This window comes from Schistocerca gregaria, chromosome 1, assembly GCF_023897955.1.
Source record: "Schistocerca gregaria isolate iqSchGreg1 chromosome 1, iqSchGreg1.2, whole genome shotgun sequence".
Lineage (NCBI taxonomy): Eukaryota > Metazoa > Arthropoda > Insecta > Orthoptera > Acrididae > Schistocerca > Schistocerca gregaria.
The window spans coordinates 154,321,571-154,334,582 of NC_064920.1; the positions used below are offsets into that span (position 1 = coordinate 154,321,571).

Consider the following 13,012-nt stretch of genomic DNA (forward strand, 5'->3'; position numbering starts at 1 on the left):
AACTTCTAGCAAACACGCCATTGCTAAATTCAATATTGAAATAATAAACAACACAGCTTTTATCCGTGAGCTGTTCACAGCTCATCCCAGTGATACCAGTCTAAAGTTGTGAAAGAAAAGAGCTCATCCTACAAACAGTTTTATTTCTAAATCATTTTGACTGTTTTAATTATTAAATGCCTCTCGTATTAAAGACATTGTCAGGCGGTAGATCTTTAATTTTACGCCTGAGAGACGATGAGGCTCGATAGTGATGTATAAAGTCATGGAGTAAGATTAAATTTGTACATGTATGTAGCTGGTTGAATACGTTAACATACGGAATGTAGCAGCCTCTCTGCGATACATTAAAGGGTCATCTTAAATATTTTAGAGAGCTCTGACTGTTTACAAAATTTCAAAATACGTACTCGTCCTATGATTACCTGAAACTGAAGGCAACTTCTCAGAAACAACGGCCACCCTTCTGTCAGCATATAAAATTCAATCAGCTAAAACATGTTTCGCTGCATTACAGGAATTACAAACATGTGAGTCGTCGCATTGGAGCAGGGATCCTCGTCCAACGTGCAAGCGAGGCGTTTATTGTTTCTTTGCGACTAGGATGGATGGAAGCTGTTCATGGTCTTTTGCGAACCTTACCTGGATAGATACTTTCGCAACACAAGTAACGACTTGTTTACCCATATGAACATCACTTCGTGGCTCAAGTGCAGTTGTTTCTCTGGATTCCCTCGTAGTCGAGTACACAAGAAACTGCAGCAACCTACTATTGCTGCTGCTATGACTGATAACGGTAACCAGGATTTTTTGGTCGGTTTTATATGCTGTACAAAAGTGATGAAGATATTGTATAACACTTACGGAATTGGAGCAGATGAATTTCGTGCCTCGATCGCGTCTCAACTGCTCCAGTGTTAGCAGGATTATATGAGACTGCAAGGCAATGTATTCATTCGCGGTTAAGGCCTCACGAACTGTATCCTTTCTTTACATCCTTCTTAATCCGTGCGTTCTTGTCTTATTATTGTAGAAAATATCGTTAAAAATAAAATCGATCAACCATAATGGCTGTTTTTTTTTACGTCAGCTTGAGATTCTATGAAAATGAGGCCAGTGATAAGTGAAACCTGACATATACAGGTGCTCAAATTACACTCCTGGAAATGGAAAAAAGAACACATTGACACCGGTGTGTCAGACCCACCATACTTGCTCCGGACACTGCGAGAGGGCTGTACAAGCAATGCTCACACGCACGGCACAGCGGACACACCAGGAACCGCGGTGTTGGCCGTCGAATGGAGCTAGCTGCGCAGCATTTGTGCACCGCCGCCGTCAGTGTCAGCCAGTTTGCCGTGGCATACGGAGCTCCATTGCAGTCTTTAACACTGGTAGCATGCCGCGACAGCGTGGACGTGAATCGTATGTGCAGTTGACGGACTTTGAGCGAGGGCGTATAGTGGGCATGCGGGAGGCCAGGAGGACGTACCGCCGAATTGCTCAACACGTGGGGCGTGAGGTCTCCACAGTACATCCATGTTGTCGCCAGTGGTCGACGGAAGGTGCACGTGCCCGTCGACCTGGGACCGGACCGCAGCGACGCACGGATGCACGCCAAGACCGTAGGATCCTAAGCAGTGCCGTAGGGGACCGCACCGCCACTTCCCAGCAAATTAGGGACACTGTTGCTCCTGGGGTATCGGCGAGGACCATTCGCAACCGTCTCCATGAAGCTGGGCTACGGTCCCGCACACCGTTAGGCCGTCTTCCGCTCACGCCCCAACATCGTGCAGCCCGCCTCTAGTGGTGTCGCGACAGGCGTGAATGGAGGGACGAATGGAGACGTGTCGTCTTCAGCGATGAGAGTCGCTTCTGCCTTGGTGCCAATGATGGTCGTATTGGTGTTTGGCGCCGTGCAGGTGAGCGCCACAATCAGGACTGCATACGACCGAGGCACACAGGGACAACACCCGGCATCATGGTGTGGGGAGCGATCTCCTACACTGGCCGTACACCTCTGGTGATCGTCGAGGGGACACTGAATAGTGCACGGTACATACAAACCGTCATCGAACCCATCGTTCTACCATTCCTAGACCGGCAAGGGAACTTGCTGTTCCAACAGGACAATGCAATGCACGTCCGCATGTATCCCGTGCCACCCAACGTGCTCTAGAAGGTGAAAATCAACTACCCTGGCCAGCAAGATCTCCGGATCTGTCCCCCATTGAGCATGTTTGCGACTGGATGAAGCGTCGTCTCACGCGGTCTGCACGTCCAGCACGAACGCTGGTCCAACTGAGGCGCCAGGTGGAAATGGCATGGCAAGCCGTTCCACAGGACTACATCCAGCATCTCTACGATCGTCTCCATAGGAGAATAGCAGCCTGCATTGCTGCGAAAGGTGGATATACACTGTACTAGTGCCGACATTGTGCATGCTCTGTTGCCTGTGTCTATGTGCCTGTGGTTTTGTCAGTGTGATCATGTGATATATCTGACCCCAGGAATGTGTCAATAAAGTTTCCCCTTCCTGGGACAATGAATTCACGGTGTTCTTATTTCAATTTCCAGGAGTGTATTTCCAATCCCGGACAAAGTTTTAATATATCGCAAATGTTCAATTCCACGTATAGCTTTGAAAAATAGAGAAAAATCGCTTGAAACGTCTTATCTATATGCTGAAGTGATTCCCACGAATGGGTTGCAAACAGAACTCTTTCCAACAGAAAGGTCTCTGGACAGGCTGATATGCTTTTTTCTGTATTTTAATACGCGTCACAAAGGGAGGATCCATCATAAGTAGGAAGTAATGTTTCTTCCTTGAAAATAAGACACTTGCTGCGAAGTCTTTCATTGAAATCAAGATAGAAGTTATATCCAAAGATATCTGTAAAAATATTACGAAGAACAGGCCAGAATAACACTAAAGATCTAACACAGATAACTCCTACATGACGAAAACAAGAATACGATCTATAAATACGTGTTGCTTTTGTGGAACTTGAAGAAAGAACTTGGATGTGTAACGCAACGGAAGAAGAACGTCGAAAAAAGCATCGCATCCTGGAGGAAGAATTTATCGCGTATCATTTATATGGAACTGTTGAATTTAGGGCATACATTACTTTAGATAACTGTTTTTACAAAACGTAAATATTTAAATAGTTCCAGAATGAGATTTTCACTCTGCAGCGGAGTGTGCGCTGATATGAAACTTCCTGGCAGATTAAAACTGTGTGCCCGACCGAGACTCGAATTCGGGACCTTTGCCTTTCGCGGGCAAGTGCTCTACCAACTGAGCTACCGAAGCACGACTCACGCCCGGTACTCACAGCTTTACTTCTGCCAGTACCTCGTCTCCTACCTTCCAAACTTTACAGAAGCTCTCCTGCGAAACTTGCAGAACTAGCACTCCTGAAAGAAAGGATATTGCGGAGACATGGCTTAGCCACAGCCTTGGGGATGTTTCCAGAATGAGATTTTCACTCTGCAGCGGAGTGTGCGCTGATATGAAACTTCCTGGCAGATTAAAACTGTGTGCCCGACCGAGACTCGAACTCGGGACCTTTGCCTTTTGCGGGCAAGTGCTCTACCAACTGAGCTACCGAAGCACGACTCACGCCCGGTACTCACAGCTTTACTTCTGCCAGTACCTCGTCTCCTACCTTCCAAACTTTACAGAAGCTCTCCTGCGAAACTTGCAGAACTAGCACTCCTGAAAGAAAGGATATTGCGGAGACATGGCTTCGCCACAGCCTTGGGGATGTTTCCAGAATGAGATTTTCACTCTGCAGCGGAGTGTGCGCTGATATGAAACTTCCTGGCAGATTAAAACTGTGTGCCCGACCGAGACTCGAACTCGGGACCTTTGCCTTTTGCGGGCAAGTGCTCTACCAACTGAGCTACCGAAGCACGACTCACGCCCGGTACTCACAGCTTTACTTCTGCCAGTACCTCGTCTCCTACCTTCCAAACTTTACAGAAGCTCTCCTGCGAAACTTGCAGAACTAGCACTTCTGAAAGAAAGGATATTGCGGAGACATGGCTTCGCCACAACCTTGGGGATGTTTCCAGAATGAGATTTTCACTCTGCAGCGGAGTGTGCGCTGATATGAAACTTCCTGGCAGATTAAAACTGTGTGCCCGACCGAGACTCGAACTCGGGACCTTTGCCTTTTGCGGGCAAGTGCTCTACCAACTGAGCTACCGAAGCACGACTCACGCCCGGTACTCACAGCTTTACTTCTGCCAGTACCTCGTCTCCTACCTTCCAAACTTTACAGAAGCTCTCCTGCGAAACTTGCAGAACTAGCACTCCTGAAAGAAAGGATATTGCAGAGACATGGCTTCGCCACAGCCTTGGGGATGTTTCCAGAATGAGATTTTCACTCTGCAGCGGAGTGTGCGCTGATATGAAACTTCCTGGCAGATTAAAACTGTGTGCCCGACCGAGACTCGAACTCGGGACCTTTGCCTTTTGCGGGCAAGTGCTCTACCAACTGAGCTACCGAAGCACGACTCACGCCCGGTACTCACAGCTTTACTTCTGCCAGTACCTCGTCTCCTACCTTCCAAACTTTACAGAAGCAGGAGAGCTTCTGTAAAGTTTGGAAGGTAGGAGACGAGGTACTGGCAGAAGTAAAGCTGTGAGTACCGGGCGTGAGTCGTGCTTCGGTAGCTCAGTTGGTAGAGCACTTGCCCGCGAAAGGCAAAGGTCCCGAGTTCGAGTCTCGGTCGGGCACACAGTTTTAATCTGCCAGGAAGTTTCATATCAGCGCACACTCCGCTGCAGAGTGAAAATCTCATTCTGGAAACATCCCCAAGGCTGTGGCTAAGCCATGTCTCCGCAATATCCTTTCTTTCAGGAGTGCTAGTTCTGCAAGTTTCGCAGGAGAGCTTCTGTAAAGTTTGGAAGGTAGGAGACGAGGTACTGGCAGAAGTAAAGCTGTGAGTACCGGGCGTGAGTCGTGCTTCGGTAGCTCAGTTGGTAGAGCACTTGCCCGCGAAAGGCAAAGGTCCCTAGTTCGAGTCTCGGTCGGGCACACAGTTTTAATCTGCCAGGAAGTTTCATTTAAATGGTTTTTCCCACCACTGATTCTTCAAAGCTCTAAAAATGAGAACATTGAACGAAAAAATGTTACTGTCATTACTCATCTTAAAAACCGAATTTCGAGTGCAATTACAAGACTATACAAAACAGTAGCGTTACAGGATTTTCTGATGAACATGAAAAGGGAAGCAATACTGTAAGGAACACCGCTATGTTTGATGTTATGACTTAGCTGAATGCTCCTTTTCTATGGAGGAAGCGTTGTCGTGCTGTATAATGATTACAATGTTCCAGTAGTAATGGTTAGGCGCCATGTTGATGTCTGGGCAGGGTAGTCTCAGTAGGAAGTAATAGCTAGAAAGTGTGATTAATAGTTGAAGTGTTACGTCGGTTCGTAGGCGAAAAGTATTTGAATCATTCAGTTATTTCGCGAAAAGGCACGGGATTAAATATGAAACTTATGGTTGAAACATGGTCGTGTTTGTAAAGCATTAATCTTGTGGAGGAGCATCTTGATAGAACGTAAATGAAAATGCTTCCGTGATCAGTCTTTACCTGTTTAATTAATGTGAAAACGCATCGTAGCAGTGTCCACTTCACTATGAATGTGCGACAAGCATAACTGTTAATACGAGACTGGGTCAACTGAGACATTGTTAACGAAGTGTGTTACGTGCTAAATGGACAATAAAACAATTTGCCTTGTACCGTTATTATTGAAAAGTGACGTTTTCCATTTTTCAACTCAACAAATTTAATGTTTGAAAAATATGAGAGACATGTATTCGTATTTGGTCCATGGTCATGTCCATTTCGCGAAGAATCTTGTTCTCTATGTAGAGCTCCCATACCCCAGGAATGTAGACAAAGAGCCAAAAAAATTATCTAAAATGAATAGAAAAGACATTGACTGAACTTCACAATACTCACAAACATCTGAAATAAAATGTTAGAGTCATTTCAGCAATGACAGACGAATGAAATGAGATGATATCTTAGGACATCTACAGTTAATGACCATGTAACAAACTGGATATTAGCTCATTTGAGATAGATCTAAAGCGATATGACATATGTATCTTATCGAAAGGTAAACTTAGAAGTCAGCAAATTTTTGGGCCATAGCATGTACCTGAGTTAATCCGTGATTTTGTTGTTCATAACGACGCGGGCACTTTCTTTAACTCCTGCTTTCCTTTTTAGAAAAAAGCAATATCACTATTAACATGAGTTTTATGATGCCTTGTTTTTGTGGAAGCAAAGCTAAGTAAGTATTGGCAACGAAGGCAGAGGATGGTGGTGTCTGCCGTGAATTTCATTTACTCAGAAGAAAATAGTTGTCTTGTATAAATGTGAACTACGTAAATTGAGAAAGAGATTAAATCTGTAAATTTAGTCCTCTCATTGTTTCCGTCGCTAACTTCAACATACCCGTCGGGAATTATTCGTGCGATGTGTCAGGAAATCTCAGCGGTTTATCTCTGGACGTTTTTTTCCTGTTGGAATTTTTATTGGAAACTTTTCTCGAGAAGTTGCGACTGACAAAATGTCAGCGCTCTGTCTATTAATGCTCTTCAAGCGAAGGGCCCGCACATTCAATCGCGTGGAATTGTTTGACAATGAAAAGAACTTTATGAGTCAATTCGAGAAAATTCTTTCTATTCATTTCACCCTGTCTCTTATCATTTATTTTTTTCCCTTACTAACTACCCCTTCCCCGTCTCCCCTCCTTTCACAAATACTGCTCAATCTGTATTTAGAGCATTTGAAACGTCTCCAGTTGCTTCTTCCATCTGTTTTCCAAAATTCATTTCCATACGATTATTTTCTCCACGTTTACAGTTTTAGAAACACCTTTCCCAAATTCATGTTAATATCTAGTAAATCTGATTTGCCATAAGCAAAAGCTGTCTTCCATTTTTAATGCTTCCCATGTTTTCGCCATTTGGTGTAATATCGGACAGATTTGTTTCACGTTTTCTTACTGTGGTTTCTCAAGATTCGGTGCTTAATAAAGTGATATTGTTTTTTAAACTCTTTACGTCAGTCCAGTGCTTTGTTTAAGCAATGTTACGACTAATTATTGTTGTAAGGTTGTTGCTTTAATTTGTTCTGCAAGTGGTGTTGCTATTCAAGACCATAAAAGTGGGTTAAAAGCTGTGAGCTGTCTGAGGAAGTTAACCTTGCATTACTGCGCAACTGTTTCACCAGGTATCCAGTCTAGCTTACCAAATTCCCAACCAGACTAACATTAATTACAATCTTTTAATAGTCATACGACAACCGGTGATATATATATATATATATATATATATATATATATATATAATATATATATATATATATATCTAAGAGAATTTAAATAAAAAGAAATAAAACAGTTTATATTTGGAAATTTATTTTAACATTGATCATTGAAATTTCAGCATATTAAACTTGATTCATATCTAAACTGGTGCCTTATTTAGGATTGTGAAAATGTGAGATTGTAATCTTACGGAACACATCAAATATGGAGCCAAGATTGGGAGACTGCATACAACAGTGCATTCATAAAATAACACACGAAGGACGTTGAAACACATGCAAGAGGAAATTAACCACAGCCAACCGATTCAATTTTCACCCAAAGGAAGTTACGTTCGTAGCGCAATTCTGTCCGTCATGAAATTTACACACTGGTATACTAAATTCATACTAACTCTCTGTGAAATCTTCCCGAAAAGAATAGCTGAAAGCTACTTTGATGCTTACACCATATGCTTCACATGGTCAACTTGGGTTACACAAAGAGTGTAATTCCACAATAATTTTGATAATTAAAATAAATTAGATTGAAAAGCGATTTACAAAAGAAAAACCTCGAACTGGTCACTATCGTCTTACTACTAACCTGATGGGTCAAACAATTGTATAAGCACGTGGTACTGGTCTCGCAAAGGACACCCCACGTGGGTTGAACATAACGAAAAGTTGCTACATTGAAAAATATTGTCAAGACGAGACGTTATATTCTCACGCACATTCGCATTTAAGATTGCTGATCTTAGTTACAATTACTGATCAACACTTGGTTCCACTTTACTCACGAAGTAGTAACAAAGTAACTACTGGAAGATATTCTGAACTTAACACTCGAAATACATTGCGTTGCAATTTAAGATAACATTAAATATTTTAGATCCAAACCTGAAATAAAGGTGATTAAATTTTCAGGTAGGCTGATCTTAAGAAATACATTGTCCTACGGACTTAGCAGACACGCGCTTAGCCGGAGATCTTACTACTTCAGACGCTCGCCGCAGACAGACTGCCGTGGTCCCTTCCTGAGCGTGCTTCCCAAATACAAACGGAAGTAACCAGAGAGGCAGCTTCGTATACCAACATGACAAGGGACGGACAGGACCATACTAAGGATAGAAACCTCTTTGCTTTTAGAAAGCGTAGCTACCTGTTCCGACGTTGGTCCTACTGTTCTCTAGCAGACAGGCTTGTCTGCTACCATCCAGCATGCAACTAGAAATACATTTGCTCATTGATCCTCTCACACAGAAGGGAAGGGGGATGCAGTATCTTATCATATACAGTATGTAAAAGAAAGCGGATGTAGGTTCCGTATGAGACTGTGTGACATGAATTGGATATAAACTGTGTTTTAAAGTGTAGTAGTGTGACAGATCGTTCTTGTTCATGTGTAAAAGTAACACGTTTCACTGCTCAGTCTCCTCCCAGATAGTCAGAAACACCACAGTGAATTTAGAAGAGGAATTTATGCCGTAAATGGCAACAGATTTCAGGAATTAACATGAAAGGAATCCAACAGAGACCTTTCATAACCCCAACGCTCCGGGAAAAGACTGCGCAGGGAATTTTCTGCCCATGCTAGGACATTCCCAAGCAGGCTTCTCACATCCAACTTAAACCAAAAATGGAAAGAAAAGGCAGAAGGTCACCAGCTACTTGCTAAAACACAATAATTTCAACACATCTTTAGAATCTACCAATTTCAAAGAGAAAAAACAATCTGTGACACCTATTTAAAAGATAGTGTAGACCTAATTCGGTCAGCAAGTAAAAACAATGGTTCCTGTGTCATTAATATGAAAACAATTTCTGGTTGTTACCCTTATGGAGTTCACCAGTATTTGCTCATTGCAAGAGCCAACTGATCACAGGAAATTTTATGAATGTTTATTAACTAGTAAAATTTATGAAAATAGCAAAGGTGCCACAGCAATTAAAAAAAAAAAAACATGAAAATAACATCAGTATTATAAAGCAGAACATTACAATGCACAATCCGCAAAAGCAAAAAAAAAAGATAAGAGAAAAAGATGTTTTACAAAGTGGTTATCGCAAAAAAATTCTATATCTTATAAAACTAATAATTTGTAGAATTAAAATAACTTTGTGGCACTTTTGGCATTGCCCGGTTATTCATTTTGCCAGTTTTTTTTACTAGAAACTAAAACAAAAAAATGAGCTAAACAGAATTATCTATTAATACCTTCAGCTGCTGACAGGCGCCGGCCGCGGTGGTCTCGCGGTTCTAGGAGCGCAGTCCGGAACCGTGGGACTGCTACGGCCGCAGGTTCGAATCCTGCTTCGGGCATGGATGTGTGTGATGTCCTTAGGTTAGTTAGGTTTAAGTAGTTCTAAGTTCTAGGGGACTAATGACCACAGCAGTTGAGTCCCATAGTGCTCAGAGCCATTTGAACCATTTATGCTGACAGGCGTTGATATATATCAACGAGGACAGGAGAAAATGTGTGCCTCTACAGGGATTCGAAACCGGGATCTCCTCTTTACATGAAAGACGCTCTATCCATCTGAGCCACCAAGGACACAGAGGATAGTGCGACTGCAGGGGCTATCTAGCCCACGCCTCCCGCGAGACCCACATTCTCACCTTATATGTCCACACACTACGTTCGTATTGTCCCTACCCAATACACTCATTACTCGTGGAAATTCTTACCAAGTCCTGTAAGAGTTCGGGTAATATGTGTGCGTCCGCATAGAAGAAGGTCACGGCCGGTACTGCCAGAACTATATACTTATACGGATATGGTGTCTGTTCTTTCGGGCATGTGTGTTGGGTAGGAACACTACGAATGTAGTGTGTGGACATACAAGTTGAGAATGTGGGTCTCGCGGGAGGCGTGCGCAAGATAGTCCCTGTAGTCGAGCTATCCTCTGTGCCCTCGGTGGCTCAGATGGATAGAGGGGTCTGCCATGTAGGCAGGAGATCCCAGGTTCGGGTCCCGGTCGGGGCCCGCATTTTCACCTGTCCCCGTTGATATATACACTACTGGCCATTAAAATTGCTACACCAAGAAGAAATGCAGATGATAAACGGGTATTAATTGGACAAATATATTATACTAGATCTGACATATGATTACATTTTCACGCAATTTGGGTGCATAGATCCTGAGAAATCAGTACCCAGAACAACCACCTCTGTCCGTAATAACGGCCTTGATACGCCTGGGCATTGAGTCAGACAGAGCTTGGATGACTTGCAGAGGTACAGCTACCCATGCAGCTTCTACACGATACCACAGTTCATCAAGAGTAGTGACTGGTTTATTGTGGCGAGCCAGTTGCTCGGCCACCATTGACCAGACGTTTTCAATTGGTGGGAGATCTAGAGAATGTGTTGGCCAAGGCAGCAGTCGAACATTTTCTGTATCCAAAAAGGCCCGTACAGGACCTGCAACATGCGGCCGTGCATTATCCTGCTGAAATGTAGGATTTCGCAGGGATCGAATTAAGGGTAGAGCCACGGGCCGTAACACATTTGAAATGTAATTTTCACTGTTCAAAGTGCCGTCAATGCGAACAAGAGGTGACCGAGACGTGTAACCAATGGCACCGCATACCATCATGCCGGGTGATACGCCAGTATGGCGATGACAAACACACGCTTCCAATGTGCGTTCACCAAGATATAGCCAAACACCGATGCGATCATCATGATGCTGTAAAAAGAACCTGGATTCATCCGAAAAATGACGTTTTGCCATTCGTGCACCTAGGTTCGTCGTTGAGTACACCATCGTAGGCGCTCCTGTCTCTGATGCAGCGTCAAGGGTAACCTCAGCCACGGTCTCCGAGCTGGTAGTCTATGCTTCTGCAAACGTAGTCGAACTGTTTGTGCAGCGATCGAGACGTGGCTGCACGATCCGTTACAGCCATGCGGATAAGATGCCTGTCATCTCGACTGCTAGAGATACGAGGCCGTTGGGATCCAGCACGGCGTTCCGTATTACCCTCCTGAACCCACCAATTCCATATTTTGCTAGCAGTCATTGGATCTCGACCAACGCGAACAGCAATGTCGCGATTCGATAAACCGCAATCGCGATAGGCTACAACCGACCTTTATCAAAGTCGGAAACGTGATGGTAAGCATTTCTCCTTCTTACACGACGCATCACAACATCGTTTAACCAGGCAACGCCGGTCAACTGCTCTTTGTGTATGAGAAATCGGCTGGAAACTTTCCTCATGTCAGCACGTTGTAGGTGTCGCCACCAGCGCCAAATTTGAGTGCTCTGAAAAGCTAATCATTTGCATATGACAGCATCTTCTTTCCGTCGGTTAAATTTTGCGTCTGTAGCACGTCATCTTCGTGGTGCAGCAATTTTAATGGCCAGTAGTGTATATAAAAATGATCTGTATTTGTAGTGTAGCTTAAAATCCCGAGTCAGTTTCTGTACTTTGGACGCAGCTGCTTCACGTTTCTACAATGCGACGTCTCTACAGCACTGTCCCTTAACAGCTCAATAGAAGGCGATTTTTTCGCCTACAGCCTTTTGCGCTGCGCAGTTGAAAGCTGTCAAAAACGCTGCCCAGGCTGAAAGACGGCGAAACTGACGGTTTCGTCGACTTTCACATTATGGATATTGGTACACAAATTATTTAGAGCGATACGTAGATCGAAGTAATTTGATTTGAATATAGCATAGGCCTTGATTTTATTAACATTTTCGAAAGTGATTGCCAATACAATAAGTACTTGCAGTCGTTTTATTCCTTGGGAATGACGTTTGAATGGGCTGGCAGTTTCACAAACAGACAGCATAGCAAAGCGGGGCGGAGGACACCATTAACTTAACGCAGGTTGTAAAAGGTAACGCAATCGCCAGCTGGGACAGAGTTCGCTGATGGCTCTTATGTGTACTGGACAGGATGTGGGGACGCCCGTCGCGGGCTGACGCAGTGCGGATAGGGGATAACGTCGCGACCGTCCGGACTGCCGCAGAGTAGCCCTTGGAATGCTGTACTGCGGCTCCACCTTCCTAAGGCGTTTTTCTGCTGTGAGTGTGTTGCTAAGTACAGTAAAGATCCTAGATGGCGGGTAAAAATGAGCCGTGGGCGGAGAATACAGAGAAGACACCGCCAGTCTGCCGATAGGAGAGCAATACACCGGTCGACACGATGCGAGTCCTGTGAAAGCTATAGGTATGATGGCTCCATGCTTTAAGCAGAACACGGTAGATGAAGTGTGAGGATTCTGTAAGTTTGAGAGTGCAAGTATCTCACCCCAAAGGAACCTGTAGCTGACCCCTCATATACGACGTGCGACAATAAAGTAATGAGACTGATGTAAAAAGAAATGTTGCTTACCGTTTTAGCCAAGTTTTGTGTTGTTGCTTCAAAGTAGTTCCCTTCTGATTGCACATACTTTTTGCAGCGCTTCTGCCATTGTTGGTAACATTTCTCGAACTCATCTTCCGTAATATCCTCCAAGATCCTCGTCACAGCTTTTTGGACACCTTGTATTGTTCGAAATTGGTGTCCCTTGATCGCCGTTTTGACTCTTGGAAATAGAAAAAAATCGCACGGAGGGATATCTAGTGAATAAGGTGGCTGTGGTAGTACTGAAATTTTTTTTTTTTTGAGGTTAAAAATTGCTGTACTGACAGAGCAGTATGGGATGGCGCATTA

The 13,012-nt window shown here is 43.9% G+C and overlaps 4 non-coding genes across 4 annotated transcripts; all 4 read right to left on the reverse strand.

Moving 5' to 3' along the window:
* Window positions 1-3,543: 3,543 nt before the first annotated feature.
* Window positions 3,544-3,618, reverse strand: Trnal-caa (transfer RNA leucine (anticodon CAA)). Its single transcript has one exon. It is a non-coding gene; the product is annotated as a tRNA-Leu (tRNA).
* Window positions 3,619-3,844: 226 nt separating this feature from the next.
* Trnal-caa (transfer RNA leucine (anticodon CAA)) lies at window positions 3,845-3,919 on the reverse strand. The gene has a single exon. It is a non-coding gene; the product is annotated as a tRNA-Leu (tRNA).
* Window positions 3,920-4,145: 226 nt separating this feature from the next.
* Trnal-caa (transfer RNA leucine (anticodon CAA)) lies at window positions 4,146-4,220 on the reverse strand. Its single transcript has one exon. It is a non-coding gene; the product is annotated as a tRNA-Leu (tRNA).
* Window positions 4,221-4,446: 226 nt separating this feature from the next.
* On the reverse strand, window positions 4,447-4,521 carry Trnal-caa (transfer RNA leucine (anticodon CAA)). Its single transcript has one exon. It is a non-coding gene; the product is annotated as a tRNA-Leu (tRNA).
* Window positions 4,522-13,012: the final 8,491 nt, after the last annotated feature.